The 15,803-nt window shown below is 38.2% G+C and overlaps 1 protein-coding gene across 3 annotated transcripts in view; it reads left to right on the top strand.

The window, feature by feature from the left end:
- AKT3 (AKT serine/threonine kinase 3) overlaps positions 1–15,803 on the top strand; it is a 153,017-nt gene that overhangs the window by 50,269 nt on the left and 86,945 nt on the right. Inside the window, exon 2 of one of the 3 annotated variants that reach the window (XM_059841464.1) lies at positions 13,972–14,047. The exons of the other annotated variants lie outside the window; for them this stretch is intronic. The gene's annotated coding sequence lies outside the window, so the exon portion shown is untranslated. The remainder of the gene's footprint in view (positions 1–13,971; positions 14,048–15,803) is intronic. 3 annotated transcript variants of the gene reach the window in all.

The raw sequence follows: 15,803 nt of genomic DNA, 5'->3' as shown, positions 1-15,803 counted from the left end.
TGTGGCCTCTATTGGATCCTCTCCAGTAGCTCCTTGTCTTGAACTCTGGAGCCCAGAAATGAACACAGCATTCCAGAGGTGGCCTCACAAATGCTGAGTAGAGGGGCAGGATCATATCCCTTGACCTGCTGGCCACCTGATGCACCCCAGGATGTTTGTTTGACTTCCTAGTACAAGTAGTTTAGTCTTCATCACTACCTGTCCACTAGGAGGTTGAATTTCACTGGTGATGCAGGGAATGAAAGTAAGACTTGAGAGCAAACAGAAGTAAAAGATGAATATTTTTCTTTCTGCTTTAAATAAAATGCAATGACAATTGTACATGAAATGGTCTTTGCTCAGTGTGACACTTCAAGGAAAGGACCATGTTGTTGGCTCTGTTTCTTAGTCTCTTAAGCTCACAAAAGTAGCCCAGACAGTTTGCTGACCTCAGATGGACCTTTAAGTCTCTGACTTGTCAGACAAGAAGGGCAGCACTCTTAATTGGCATTCAGATCACAGGCAGGCACTGGGCTCAGCGCATAGCCAAGTACTGCTTTAGGATTTAGACAAAGCCACTCTGGCAAAACATCCCAGTTGTCAGGGTAGCTGGCTGTTTCCTAAAGAACTGTTACATAATGGAGAGACTGAGAAAAGCTTTAGGATGCAAATTTTTTTTAAAGTAAAAATTAAAAAAAAAAAGGGAATAAAGAAAGTGGCGGTAATTTGTGAAAAGAAACATCCCCCCTCTCCTCGGATGATCTCATTCATTGTTTCTTCCTTCTGTTTAACTTCTCAGGGTCATAAATGTAGTTTGCTGTTTAAAACCGTAGTGATGTCACTGCAAAGGTATTTTGTGGAAGTGGGGAAGGGAATTATCTGAAAGTATTTGGGAATCAACACTTAGAGATTTATTAGCTTTACTAGAGGTCAGCTATTTGCATTTCTTCTTCTTTGTGCTTAGTGTAATGTAAACTGGGAATTCAGCTATAGAGTGAGTGTTTACATTTGAGACATCCCGTGGAACAGAAGCGAACGTTGTGTTTATTGCTACAGCTGCCTTCTCCAGTGAAATCGTGATCTAAAGTCTCGCTGGTCCCAGGCCAGATTTCCAACCTGCCCCCTGTGCTGATCCCCTACACAGTGCCAGGGTTTGACACTCCCTGGTACTGTTTCTCCCTGCAGCATGACATCAGCCCCAAGCCTTGCTCCCAAAGCCACTCACAGCCCCTGCCCGTGCTGGGAACGGGAGAGAAGCGGAGGAACTGCTTTGCGCCGCTTTGGGGCTGTGACAGTGAGCACCACAAAGACAGCAGCTTAAAAAGGGCTGCTGTGCTGGGGTTGGAGTGGTGCAGGGGACTGATCTCCATCACAATACGCTTACTCTGCCACGGGTGTTTTGGTGTAAGCAAATTTTGTATAGTCCGCCTTAGTTGTAAATGTGTTACAGTGTTTTAGTTATTACATGGCCCTGTTTAACAAAATACTTCTGAAAGTGTACTTATTTAAAATATTTGGCAAGTAGTGCTCTCTTTGTTAAACAACAACGCAGTTGATTGGAGTACTGTCACCCAATCCACTGAAGAAGGATTTCACAGAGTCTGTATGTTTTCTGTAAGCTTATCATCTTTTATGTCTTGAGGATTTTTTTTTTCCAGGAAATTAGGAGGAACATCAAATATGGAGGCAGCCAGAGAACACAACTTACAGCCCATGTTTTTGTAGGGAGAATGTATTCTTTCTAGAGGCCTGGTCTGTGAGGAAGAATGCTGTTAGGTGCCTGAGGGGTCTTTACAGAAACACTTAAATGTCACTAACTTAATTTCTTACCAAGACACTAAGTTGCATTTGCTAGCTGGTCTGTAAACGACACTTTCCCCATTGCAGCAAATAATTAAAAGGAGTGAAAGACTGAGAGAGATCAGTTTGGGAAGTCTGAACCAATGGTAATATAGTTAACAATATCAATAACCATGCCCAAAACCTGTTGGCAGCAGTCATAACTCAAATCTCCTATGGTATGAGGGCGTGCCAAAGTAGCCTGCCACTATTCCTGTTCCTCTAGTTGTGTTTCATGTGGTTTGTTGGTGCCCATGGGCAGGGTAGTTCACTGGTCCCAGTTGCCAGGGCTGGATGAACAGTTGCAGCTTTAGTGGTCGCCCTTATGCAGGCTTTGGTGCCCTGGAGTCTTTGATTTGAACACTGTATTGTCCACACCAGGTTGTTTCTGGCAGCCTTTTTAGTTGCTCCTTTGTTCTCTGCTAGTTATTTCTGAACCTGAGGGATGTCTGACTGCTCCCATTAGCTAGGCCTTTTAGCTTGCTCTGTCACCCAGTCTGTGAGCTGCAGCTCCTCTGTTGCTTTGCATCTCCTGCCACAGCAGCCCTAAATGTTTGATTTTTGCAATAGATAGTCATGTACACAGCCTGTATGGAGCCCTTGCCACAAAAGGGGGACTTTCTGAGAAGAGGCTTTCCTTTTCTTACCAACAGTTAAATTCTGACCTCATTAAAACTTTTGGATGAAGTTTAGCCAACAAAGCTTACAGGCTACAACTGTGGGCTGCTTCATTTGGAGAATGTTGAACGCTGTTAGATTCCTGATGCTTTCTTCAGCATACTGATAAATGCCATAATTTCTCTGGCATTGTAAGTTAGTTTTCTTTAACAGGAACACTTCAAAATAATATGAGAAATAGACACAAGGGCTGTGTAGGTGTGATATGTTGGCTCGTGCTAGTCACCTTTTCATTCCTGATGGATGGTAGCTAACAAATTACTCATAGAGTCCTGAAAGGAAGGGGCTGAATGTCCCCTTCAGATTTCACCCTCCTTGCTTACCTGAGCTTTTTGCGGCTGGTCCTCCCTGAAGTTCCTCAGTCTTCCTGAGGAAATCCAGCAGTCAGATCTGAACTTCTCAGATCTAATGCCTGTGTTACCACTATATACTGTTGATCAGAAAGAGTGTAATCTTGAAATAATACTCTGGTATGACACTTGTTAGTAATGTTAGCTGAGAACTTTAGCAAGATGCAAAAATATCTGTCCTTTTCATCAGCCCAGCTCTTTCTAGGAAGATCTCAGCTTTCATCAGCATGCATGCAAAAAATGAAAAATCTGGATGCAGCATTCATGGGAAAGGTTTTTTTAAGAGAAGAATGTAATGAAACAATAAACCAGAGATAACTGTAGCATTGTAAGGCTGAGAATGTTCTCCTGTTAAAATTATGTTTCTTTCTTTGGAACCCATGGCTGACTAATATTTTTATTTTTTTCCTTGACTGATGCACTTAAACCTAGCAATTTCAAAGCATCTGTTTAGAATGTTCCCCTATTGATCTCATATACATGCTTAGATTTATGTCCTGTATTTATTTAAGTAAATGTAAACATAAGCATGGATTTTTCAGGATGTCGATAGTTTGTAAACCTTTAATATTTTAACAAATAATGCACATTTCTTTGCAACTGCTGATAGTGACTTTTGTTACATAGCCTTCTTTAACTCTGTCTTATAACTTTTACTTGAAACACAGGAACACTACATACTTGTGTATGGAAACCAGGCTAACCTCCTCCTTATGTTGGAATTCAATACACTGTTTCTCCTAATTAGTTGCCTTTGAGTCTCACAAAGAGTCTTAAACAAACAAACAAACAGAAAGCGGATGTGTCTGCGTGGAACTTGTGTGGTGATATGAATGAGTCGTGAACACCCTTACAGACTTTTCTATTCAGCATATAGCTGAATTACTTGACAATAAAATCACGGAACCATATTTGTGTATCTGCTTGGAGCTGTTGCAGCATTTCACAGCTGTTTCTTCCCCCCTTGCAACCTCTTGTAGTGACAGTAGAAGTTACTGTTCCCATCAGGAGTTCTGTAACAAATTACTAACTCTTACCATGTTTAGTACAAAATCAGAAGATTTAGCTTAAACTATTACATACCAATTCATGTGATGAGACGGAGAGATTGTGATACCCTGAGATTAGCTAAGCTAATATCTGTCTCTCCCTAGAAGGGCAAAGAAGGGCCTGCTTACTGCAACCTTTACATGTGCATTTCATCTAGGTCTTCTGGTGTAGGTGAGTTCATCCAAGCAAGCCGTGTTGGTTCAGGGAATGAATCTGACATAAAAGAGATAACCCTTACCAAAAAGATGCATTATTGCTTTGATTTTACTGCAGGTTGGATGAATAGTGGTGTTGATGACATGCAGTGTTTGCATTTTTTCAGTGGCTGAGTGCTGTTGTATTGTGAAATTTAATTTTGGATTATTACACAGTGGGAGCTAACACAAATCACAACAGATGACCAATACAAGACAATGTTAGAGCTGTTAGTGTACATGAAAAGCTTAAAGTGACTGAATCTTGTGTTTCTTTGTATTTCACTATACAGCCTGTATACAGACATCCTTTTTTGTTCAACTTACCAGATTTTTCTGTTTGTTAAGAAAGAAGCAGCATAGAAAACAAATTGTTTCATTATGAGGATTGCTTGTACAATAGAAGTTGTTGGGTTCACTATGTACATCTTTGCTATAAGAGTTAATAGAGTATAATGAGAGTACCTATTGGTTTGCTATCCTCTGGGCTTCACAAAGAATGGTGTCTCTGGAAGAATCCCAAAAGTTAGCTTTTCCTGGAATTTTCTAGGCAATGCTTCCTGCCCTTTTTAAAAATTATTTTGAAAAAAATTATTTTGTAATATTACAACTCTTTATTAATCTTTTTGGTCATTCTTTTGGCCTCTGAGGAAATAATTTCTTTGAATACAGTGTGTATTGCTTGGCTGGCCCAGTACAACTGAAGAAGTTTTGTCATTTCCAGCTGAGCAGAAGTTGGTGGGAAGAAAGTAGTGGTGGTTAAGAATGTATAGAGCACTCTTAATCACCTGGCATGGATGTCCAAAAAATCAGGCATTCTTCTGTTACAGATGGAAAAAGTTTTATGAGGACCTCAGGTACATTTTGATGCTGGTGGAGGATGTCAAATAAACTGGTCAACAGTAGACTGTCTCCAGGTCTTGGAAAGGTGCTGTGAGGTGGATTTTCTTAGGCTGATCATAGATTTTCATGTCTGTTTCAACAAAGATAAAGGACCCTCTTTCTTTCTGCTGCCTGTCCTTCTTTAGTACTGTGTATTTATCATCTGTAGCCCTTTCTCCCAGTAATGTTCTTACTCCCTGAGAAGTCCTAGTCTTAACTTGTTCAGCTTTTCATTTGCAGGCAAAAAAAAATCTCTCAGCAGGTAGTGAATATGAAATTTTTCAGTTCAGTGGTTAAAATCTGGCAAACTATAAGGTAGGAGAGTTGGATATTAGCTATCTGTCGGTGGCATTACCAGGCTTATGAAATTAGCCCATTATGGTTTGGCTTTGGAGAAGGCCACTAGACATGTTCATCTTGAGCTCCCCTACAGAAATGCATCGCTGTGGTGAAGTATTTGGAACTGCTGAAAACTAATCTGTGTAGATGCCATGAAAGGCTGAGATAGACTAGAAAAATGCTTGAACACATAACATTAATAAAATTAAAAAAGAGGTAGAGGTTCTTTGGATGTATTTTGTATTCATTAAACAGACGGAAGTATGTTTTAATTTTTAATTATTAATTTAAAAATCTTGGAGTAAGTTTCATATTAGAATGAGTAGTTGTCTGCCTGCAAGAATCTTCACCACCCATTGTCTGATAGGACTAGAAGTAAAATTCTTGTTATTAAAAATAAATCTTATGTGTTCCTAGAGACATTTCTGTAAAAAAGGGAAATCCTGAACATGGAAGGTTTACTATTTTTATGGTGCTATTTTGGTAGTTGTCCTTGTTTTCCTGTTCATGATGAGTGTTAGATGAGTGACCTGACAATTGTGGGGCTGTTAACTTATTTAATGCCAACATCATCTTTTAACTGGTGGCACTTTAATGATAAGTATGAACTTAGCATAGGGCTTGCTGAACTGAGAGGATGGCAAACTTTAAGCAGGAGGCTAGAACCTTAGCTTCACTTTGGTGTACAGATTGCAGCCGACACAATACTGAACAGGTATAGGAAAAAACCCCACCAAAGTGTAGGCAAACAGCTAATTATAGTAATTGCAGCTGGTTTCAAAGTACTTCTAACAGTTTGTGCATAATGCTTACTTGAAAGCATCAAATGGGCGCTAGTTGTGAAATAGAACACCTGTTTGTTGTTGAGCATGTGTTTATGCAGATGATTTTTGTTGTCAAAGCACCTTGATGTAGAGTAGTCCTGTTTACATTTACATTCTCCCCAAAGGATTAACAGTGTTCTCTCAATAAATTTACAGTCTATTCTCCTCTCAAAGGCTGCTGTTTGGAGGGTGGTGTGAACAAGGCAACAAGTGCTTGCTAATCACTTGAATATACATAATTAGCGACAGTCTGGTGCACTGGAGTCTTTGTACAGCCACAGCAATACTGATTGGCAGCAGCAGATAACAATAGTCGTGGCAAGGTGGTGTTTGTAGAATATTTGAAGGTGTTTTTCTTTTATATTTGCAGTAGGCATTTTGCGTTAATTACAGCATTATTCTGGAACACACTTACTATGTTGTTTTAATGTCAGAGTTAAAGATTAGTCATGTGGCCTGTTGTACATGAAGAAAGAAGACCTTTAGTAAATGCTTTACTTTGTTTGAGACTAAGATGGATTCTTTTTTTCTTCTTTTATAACTCTGTGAGACTAAGATTGATTTAATTTTTTTTTCCTTCTAAGTTTTATATAACCCAAAGTCAGACTGGGAAGTATGACTAAAAAAATTGGGAGATAAATGTATGTGATGATACTGTTGTATTCAGCAGTGATTAGTTTTACAGCTCGCTCTCTGACAGGTTCAGCACTTTGGAAAACAAACGCAAAATCACTGATGATAAAATGTATGGGTGACATAGTCTGTAATTAATAAATAACATTGGGAAAATTATTTGGATTGCTTTTCATGTTTGTTTTGTTCAAACAAAATGTGTTTTAATATGGCTAAATGCTTAACATCAATTTAACTAAAGGGAGAATACTACAACAAGTAGACTCTGAGCTTCGAGAAAATCAGATGAGTCACTGTGTATTTGGCAAGGTTAATTTGTGTGAAAGTCATCAAATTTCCTCTAATTGACAAGGTAGCAGTCTTTGTGTATAAGTTGGAGGCTTTGAATGTTGTATCTTGGATTTATTTAGGCTTCTGATATTCTGTGAATTACATTTTCATAAGGAAAAAAGGATTCATACATTAGATGAAACAACTGTGAGGTTTGTCTCTAAGAGCAAAACTGTTAGAAGACTGTTTTGAATAATTATTAAAAGTTCCATTTCAAAATAGAAGTAAATATGGAGCAGAATTTGTTAGGCCCTTTCCTGACTTCTGCCGAAGCAGTACTTTCATTGACGTGGTGTTCATAATATTTCGAGGTGTCTCCAAAATGAAAAGGACTGCAGCTGTGCTGGAGGATGGGGTTAGAATTCTGAATGGTATTGCTAATGTGGAGACGTGGTTAGCGTGAGGAGCTGGAAGCTGTTCAGGAGGATCAAGTTTGACATGCACTCTAGAATGATCTTCTTTAGAAAGAAGTTAATGGAGAATGAATGGCTAGGTAAGAAGCTCTTCAGAAAAAAGTCCATTAGGTACCATGGATGACAAACTTGGCATTAATAATATCTTGCTGTTGCGACTAAGACAAACACATGAGTGCATGATCTGGGATAGAACCTGTAAAGATGCATCTTTCTGCTCCATTGGGCACTTCAGTCTTAGTTGTACAAATGTATCCATTTCTGGGTGCTTCAGTTCAAGATTATAAAGACTATTATACAGAGATCAGCAGAGAGATCAATGATGAGTATGAGTATAGGCTGAATGAATTGCAATTACTGAGGTTAAATAAGAAAAGAGATAGGATAATATGATGTGTTCTTCATATGCACACTGAGAAAAGAAATTGTCGTTTTAAATTGTTGCTATGCAGTTTGAATTACAAACAAGGAAATCTCTTTTGAAGTAAGCACACCATGAGAAATAGCCAAGTGTGTTGTACCAATGGCCCATCCAGCTCAGCATTCTGTCTGCTGTGGTGGCAGAGGATGTGCTGTTTAGAGAGAGCTTGCAAGTTTGGCCTGTTTCTTGCTTCTCATTCCCCTTGCACTTTCCTAGAGTTCAGAATTGTTGCATTAGTAATGTTAGATGGCATCTAATGGATGTGTTTCACCAAGGGCCCTAACTATTGCAATGTGGTGTTTGGTGAACAGCACACTGCACTTAACCTACTGGTAAGTAGGATTGCCTTCAGGATTTTGTAAACTTCAGCCTTTCCCTCCCCAAACTAAAGAGCTCCTATCTTTTCACCCTGTCTTAGAAAAGGTGGCTGTTCCAATGCCTGGATCACTTTGGTTTCCTTTCTCTGTGATTTCTCATAATTCCACCACATTCTTCTTGATACGTGGAGGCAAGACTGTGCCAGGTGATAAAGATGAGTGCACTGTTTTCTGGATCAGCAGAATAACATCCTTTCTCTTGCTCTCAGTATCCTTTCTGACATGCCCAACATTTCATTGGGCTTTTTTGGCTGTTGTCTACATGCATTTACTATGTCATGGAGCTGTTAGTGATGAATCCAGGACTCAACTGAAGTATAATTTATAATTCTAAAGTAAACATTGTTAGGCATAGTTTGCATTATTTTTTCCTAGATACATTACCTCACATTTATGTACCCAATGTTCAGTTTTCATTCAGTTTTCATTTAATTTCATTTTCTTTGCCCACTCAGTTTTGTGAGATTAAATCCTTCTCTTCTATGCCATAGATGTGGCTATTGACTATTGGGTGCAGTGTAGTATCATATGGAATTTGTCTCAGATCACACCTCTGTCCAGGTCATTGAGGAAGATATCATATGGAAATCATGCCAATGTTAATTGCTGTGGGACTTCCTGACTCTTTCTCATGCTGACATATTTTATCCAGATTTAGGATAAAATCATGACATATCCTCCTGATTTAGGTAGCTCTTCATGCTTCATACTGATGTTTTCCCCATAATCACCTTTTTACTTTTCCATTGAGACATTCAAGTGGACCTTGGCAGGTGGGAAGGGGAGAGAGCCAAGAAGGGAGAATTACTATATTTTCTTTCTTAGTTATGGCAGCCATTTTTATGGCCTCAATATTTTCATCAATATTCTGCTTCTTTGTAAGGTCTCTTAAGCTAGTTCTTTGCTTTTTTAATAACTTTTTCTTATTTTTACCTATATTTTTCTGTTAATGATGAACACTTGCATATCAGATTTAATTGGGCAGCTTTCTTCCACCCCAGTGCTAACCCCACTCATGAAGCTGGGAAAGGAAGAATCTTGTACTTGAGAAGAAATATTATTTTGAAAACAATAATAGCTACAAGTAATAATAAAGTAGTTTTTATCCTGTTTGCAGATTCAGGGGGTTTCAGGGGGACTGCTTTGGAAGAGTGTACAAAAGCTTACTGAGAAAAAACTAATCAAATTGTCCAGGGTTTAAGACATAGCATTTCTTTTGATATTTAGGACACTGTGTTTCTTCTGGAAAGTGGTAGAGTCCCATGAACTGAAAAAATTGAAATCTATTGTATGAAATAAAGTATTTGAGTTCATAAATGTTTGTAATTCTTGATAGTTCCTAGCCAAGTAATGCAGAAAATGGCTTCCTTAAAACTTTTCAAGATGCACAGTAAGAACACTGAGAAGTAAATTAGCATAGGGAATGTGAATTCATGGTTCCATTCCAGTTTCTCTTTTAATATTTAATATTTAAATGAATATTTACATGCCAGAGAGAAGAAAATAGAGAAGAAAAATGATAGTGTTTTCAGCACTGGAGAGGATGCCTCTAGAACTTGGGTTTCTGAGAGCCTGTGTAGTTATTGAGGAATATGGGATTGCCTTGCCGTGGGAAAGAACCTCAGTGCAGAAATGTAAAGAAGTCCTTTAATGTAGCAGCTTAAAGAGCTCTGTGACTGAAGGTTGTATTCAGAACCAGGATGAGGATGAGTAAGAGAAAGATTGAAAAATATTAAGAAGAATATTTTGATATCATCAAACCAGAGTGGATTTGGGTAGATAAGCATTTAAAAAACCAAATAGTTTTTTGCCAGTACCTGCATAATGGGAGAAAATTCTGTCACCTGTCTTTTTTGAAGAACTCATACTGAACTGATGAGATGTTCCTGTTCATCTTAAAATATATGATTCCATGAATAAAAATCATAAAATGTCCTATACAGATTTGCACATGAGATACTCAGATTAGCACTGAAATGTAAATTTGGTGAGAATTTGTCCAAGACTTGCTCAGAGTGTTATTTAAATGAAACAGTAACAATCCAGTTGCTCTTTGCTGAAGTCCCTCCTGACATGCTATTTGAGAAACACTGCATCAGTATTAAAAGATAAAAATTGTTGTAGTTTCTGGTGTGTTTCATGGTCTTTCTTAGCTGGGCACTGCTTTTGCCACTAGTTTGGCACTTTCCTACAGAGTATCATGGAAAGTTAGAACTCTCTTACTGAATGTGCAGTGTCTGCATAGCTCAGTTGCTGTGGTTTTTTGTTTTCTCATTGTATTGTTAAACCCATTAGGTCCAGGTTTTTCTAAGTGAAGGTACTGACTCATGGTAATGAAGTAATTTCTTCATATTGTTTTGACATATTAAGTAAATGGAGTTCTTGAAAGTCACTGTAAAGACACTTTCTTTAGTGTGCTTTGTGTTCTTGAGTTCAAAATACAAATGTTGTCTTTGTGGTGGCACAATCACAGATGTAGGGAGCTAAAGGTGTTGTGTAAATCAGTTAATTGTTTTCCTTGAGCGAAAGCAGGAGTGTTACTATTTTTGCACTTTCACCTAAGGAGCAAACTTGCATGAAAGATGAAACTGGGCAACAGGAGCATCCTTTTACAGAGAGAGGGGTAAAGGGAAGCTGTTGGTGTCTGCCTGGATGTTTGTACAATCAGCAGCAGGTACACATACAGCCCTGGCACTTGTTACTCACATAACCAGGTCCTTTGGGCAGATGTCTGTCCACTGTGTCATGGAGAGAGGGAAGTTTTGAAAACAGTATCTAAAGGATGATTTAATATTTATATCTAATCAGATCAAATGGTACACTGCTAATGAAGGGGGAGGTTTAGGTAGACCCTGCCTGGAATGACCCAGCCTGGAACACAGACCCCTTGATACCTTGTGATGTGAACCTTGTGATAGAAAGAATATGATTTGCCAGCTGATGGGGTCAGTTTATCTGATCTTGCAGAAAGCTGTTCTATTTCTGCCATTCTCCACCCCCTGTTTTTTTAACTGTTGGGCTAGTGAGCTGCTCAAGTGGCAAATCAGACAAGAAAGACCACTGGGCAGCAGGACTGGAAGGAGGAGGAGGATGAGGAGGAGGAAGAATTTCTCCTCAGCGGGATCAGCTGAGGTGTTGTCACAGGGAAGAGTAGAAGTCTTTGACAAACTTCATTAGAGAAGCCCTTTCTTTGAGCTGGAGGTACAGGCAGAACTCCCTTGTGTTTTTAAATTCCTTCACAGAAAGGGGTTTAAATTAAGGTAAATCCTTCCTTAGCCTCAGATATTGTCAGCAATTTAAATTTAAGGAATTTAGAGTGATTAAATCACTTTATCCTGCAGGTTTTAATGATGGCAAATCAGATATATTTATAAAAGATGAGCTATTTATTGTAAGAAATGAACAGATAGAAGATCTTAATCAGAATTACTACACAGTATAAAAGCTAAAAAATACCAGTCAACTATAGTATAACATAAATGATGTAGTGCACTATATTAAAGAAATTATGTTCAAGCAATTAAAGCTAGTGAAAGAAACGTTAAGTGGAGGTTTTGATGTATCTTACCACATTCCAGGCATGAGTACTTCTCTGTCTTTCTCTCAATACCTGGGAAATAACTGTAGAGAGGTATGCCAAACTCCACAGGAGAAACTCCAGACATTTCAAGAAAGGGATGTGGAAGAATCTAGCTTGTATAAAAGCAGACTGGACTTTTATAGCATAAAGAGGTTGACCTGCCAGTCATAGGCCTCCAGGTCAGTTTAGCAGCTTATCTGTCAAGTCTCACTTCAAAGGGGCAGATGTGTGTTTGAAGCTGGTAAGCCAGGCTGGCCTTTTAGCATATTCAGCACCAAAAAATACCACTATGGTGCCACGGTAGCTCCCCATAGAGAGCTTGCATTGCTGTGTCTTCTGACCAGATCCAGGCCAAGCAGATCAGCTTTTTCAGGGCAAAGCATCCTGCTACAGATTTTGGGAAAAATTTCACCTGGCATACACTGAAGGATTTTGTTGGAGCTAGGGGAGTCTGAAAAATCAGGTTTGTTTCAGAATCTTGTAGAGGGCTGTAGTTTTTCTGTAGCTTACTGATCATTGATCCCTTGACACATGCCCTTCTTCTGCTGCTTACAAAAATGATAAGTACATTAGAGAACAGCCAGATCTCTGGGAAATGTTTCTCCCCTTAATCATGGCTTGTCTGAAGAGAGGTTGCTGTCTGTAAATGAATAATCGTATCACTAACTTTCAGTCATTTCCTATCAAACTGTTATCTGAATCTGTTATTCCCTACCAAACTGTCACTGAAAACTCAATATTCTTAAATATTAAGACTAAATATGCCTAATGTACCTAAACTAAATAGTCAAGATATACAATTTAACTGAATTAAACTGTAGACATTCAGAAGGCAAGGTTTTGTTAAAACTGTTTCAGCTGTGCTGCTGATGCTTGGCATTCTTGTGTGCACACTCAGTAAGCAAAAATGTGGAAGACTCTTCGAGGAGATGAAAAATTTGTGTCACTTCTCCTGCTGTGGAGCCTGTATTCCCTGGTGAACGTCAGCATGGAAAAATGCATCAGCATCATAACGGGCGCTCATCTGCAGCACGACCCCCGGAAGACAAAGCAGCGTTTTACCTCTCGGGATTAACAAACATGTGGCAGCTTTGGTAGTGCTGTTTGGTAGTCAGGTGATAGACTGGCCATATGTCCTCATACCTCATTCTGCCATGAGATTTCTTTTTTCCCCCCTCTTTGAAATTTGAAATAAAGGCATAGCTTTATTTCGTTGTCGTTTGTTCCAGTTCTTATGTCACAGACACGAAATTGTAAAAGATCTTTTGAGAAGTTGTGTACCCAAGTTTTTCTCACTCAGTATTAGAAAGGACATACAGGAATTATTAGAGACTATAGGTGACTTGCACCCTAAGAAGCTTAGCTATCTAGTTAGGCTCTAAATAGGAGGATGGATATTTAAGAGTTCTTTGGGCACCTACACAGCTCAAATCCCTTCTCATGGTACAGCTTGGTCCTTCTGACAGCACCATGCTCCCAAACTGCATAGGGAAAAAAGAGAGAAGGACAAGGTTCTCTTCAGACAATTAAAACTTCCATCCAGGTGATTAAGAGTCCCCATCTCTGTCTCTGGGGTTTAGACCAGTGATGGGAGGATTTGACAAAAGAAAAGTAGTTGTTTAATAGTGTTTTGCAGTGGGGAGAATGGAAGTATCAAAGGCTGGCTTCAAAGTATCATGATGTTAAAATACTGAATTTAAAAATAACTGCAAGCGCGGGGAATTTGTGTTTTCTGTCTTGTAGTACTTTCTCACTGCCATTTCTGTACTCTGAGTAGATAATTTGTAGTTCATTTAAAGCAAATTAGAAAATATGAGTGTTACATCAGTGTAATGAAAACATCATTATTAAAGGCTGAAGGAAGCATAAAGTATAGATTTCGCCTCACTCTTACATGGTTATCCATTGCAGATCAGGTCCTTGTATTTCAGCTATTTAGATTTCTACCTAACTTGTTATTTTTAAGGAGAGTTTCAGCCATGATTCTTAAGGAATTCTCTAAGCTGTTAAAATTAAAGCAAAACACACAACTGCCTTCAATAAGTGCTTTAATTAAAATGGACATTTCTGAACCTTCTACAGACAATACCTGCTCAGATGTGACAGCATTTGTGACATCACCAGTACAGAGTTGCACAAGGATTTTCAAGTCAGTGTTGTAAGTTTCCATTTCATTTTTGCTAATTAGAGAATTGTGCTGTTTATTTTCTAGAGGGAAAAAAGTCACTAAAAGCGTATCAGATTTGTTTACTTAATTCAATAGAAATGCAAATATATTTTTTTGAAAATTACAGTTCCTTATGGGTCCCTATTATTTTGGTGTCACAAATGTTAAATATTTGGTGCCAGTTAATTATTGTATGTATAATCAGAATTTCAGAAAAGCCAGATGTAGGAGGAGATTATCAGTGTTTTCTCATGTATGAAATTTCACTTCTGCATTGAATAAACTAATTGTAGAGTTTGCTGAGTAAGGTCATCCTATAAGTTAGTACACTGTTTTGGAGGCTAAGTCATTAAGCACTTTTCAGCAGTCAGATTAGGAAGAAATTTTATGCTAATAGCAGAGAAACCACAAGATTGGTCTGTTAGTGGAAAAAAAAAGAGTAACAAACTTCATCCTGAGCTTGGTGAGATAAATTTGTATGTCTTATCCAGGTCAGTCATCTTTCAGTTCCATCTTTCAATTCCATTATTGTGGCTGGAATTTTGGGGGGTCATATTTTATAGCTGTGTTTTAAAAGTTTCTAAAATGATTGAAAAGGATGCAAAAAATTTGTGCTAGTAAAATGGCGGGGCTGAACATTTTGCATTTTTGCTTCTCAGTCAAGCTTTGTTATAATTAAGAGTCTGGAAAAACTTGAAACAAAGGACTTCTTAACACCTCATTTGCCTGAATATTTATTGGAATCGTAATATAATAAAATAGTGCAAAATAAATTAATGTAAAACACGTTTCTTAGAACTGAACTGTGTAATGGGGGTGTTATGAGCTGTTTTAATAAATTTAAGGCAGTGAAAGCTTTTAGAAATATGTAGAATTCTGAGGTTATAAATGAGTTTGGGATTTTTTTTTTTTTTTTTCTTCTTTAACTTTGATCTGTAAATTTAAGAAACTACTTACCAAGTTGTTCTTATCTTCTTAGCAGTACTGTTAGGATGGGACATATTGCACAGGTAACTCAAAATTTCAATTTATATTGGGATCTCTGAGTTGCTAAAATTTTGTAAGATTATAAAATTGTAACAGCTATTTCACAAATGCACATAGAATTATTGTATTTCTACTTTTTCTAATTGTGCATTTTAAATGATTTTTCAGTTATTTGTCATAGTACAGAGATTTGTATAGTTTACACATTTTTAATTTATAATTTCTGTATATATGTGTAGAGTGAATGACAGAGTATATTCTGACACATATGTCAGGATGTAATTTGGTAGTATAGAATGTGCAATTGTATTAGGGAAGTTCTTGGTTTAATAATTTGTCAGAACCATCGTGGCCTCATTGCTTAGAGAGGCAGTTGATCTTCAAAACCTGAATCACTTGAACCTGATTTTCTAGCCTGACTGGAAAACAAGAATTGCACTCACAAGGCAGAGCAGCAGTCTGATTAATTCCCTAAGTTCATGCTGATGCCCCTTCTCTTTTGCATCGTTCTTGCCCCCAGCCAATTACTCCCATTTTTCCTTTGTGCTGATACTAGCTGTACAGTGACCTGAAATTGTTTTGATGTGGTCAAAACCTTTTTTCTTGGGGTGGTCTTTTTCTACACCTTTCTCAGCTGTGTGGGTGCCAGTGCAGATGCAGTGGAGTGGGACATGGGACACCCTGCATGCTTCCTTTGCAGCTGCTCATCACCTTCCCAAATGGACTGCCCTGCTATTACTATTGTTACTGCATTTTAGGT

Source organism: Haemorhous mexicanus, chromosome 3 (assembly GCF_027477595.1).
Source record: "Haemorhous mexicanus isolate bHaeMex1 chromosome 3, bHaeMex1.pri, whole genome shotgun sequence".
NCBI classification, from domain to species: domain Eukaryota; kingdom Metazoa; phylum Chordata; class Aves; order Passeriformes; family Fringillidae; genus Haemorhous; species Haemorhous mexicanus.
The sequence above is the reverse complement of the archived record's forward strand: the minus strand, read 5'-3'. Positions and strand labels throughout refer to the sequence as shown.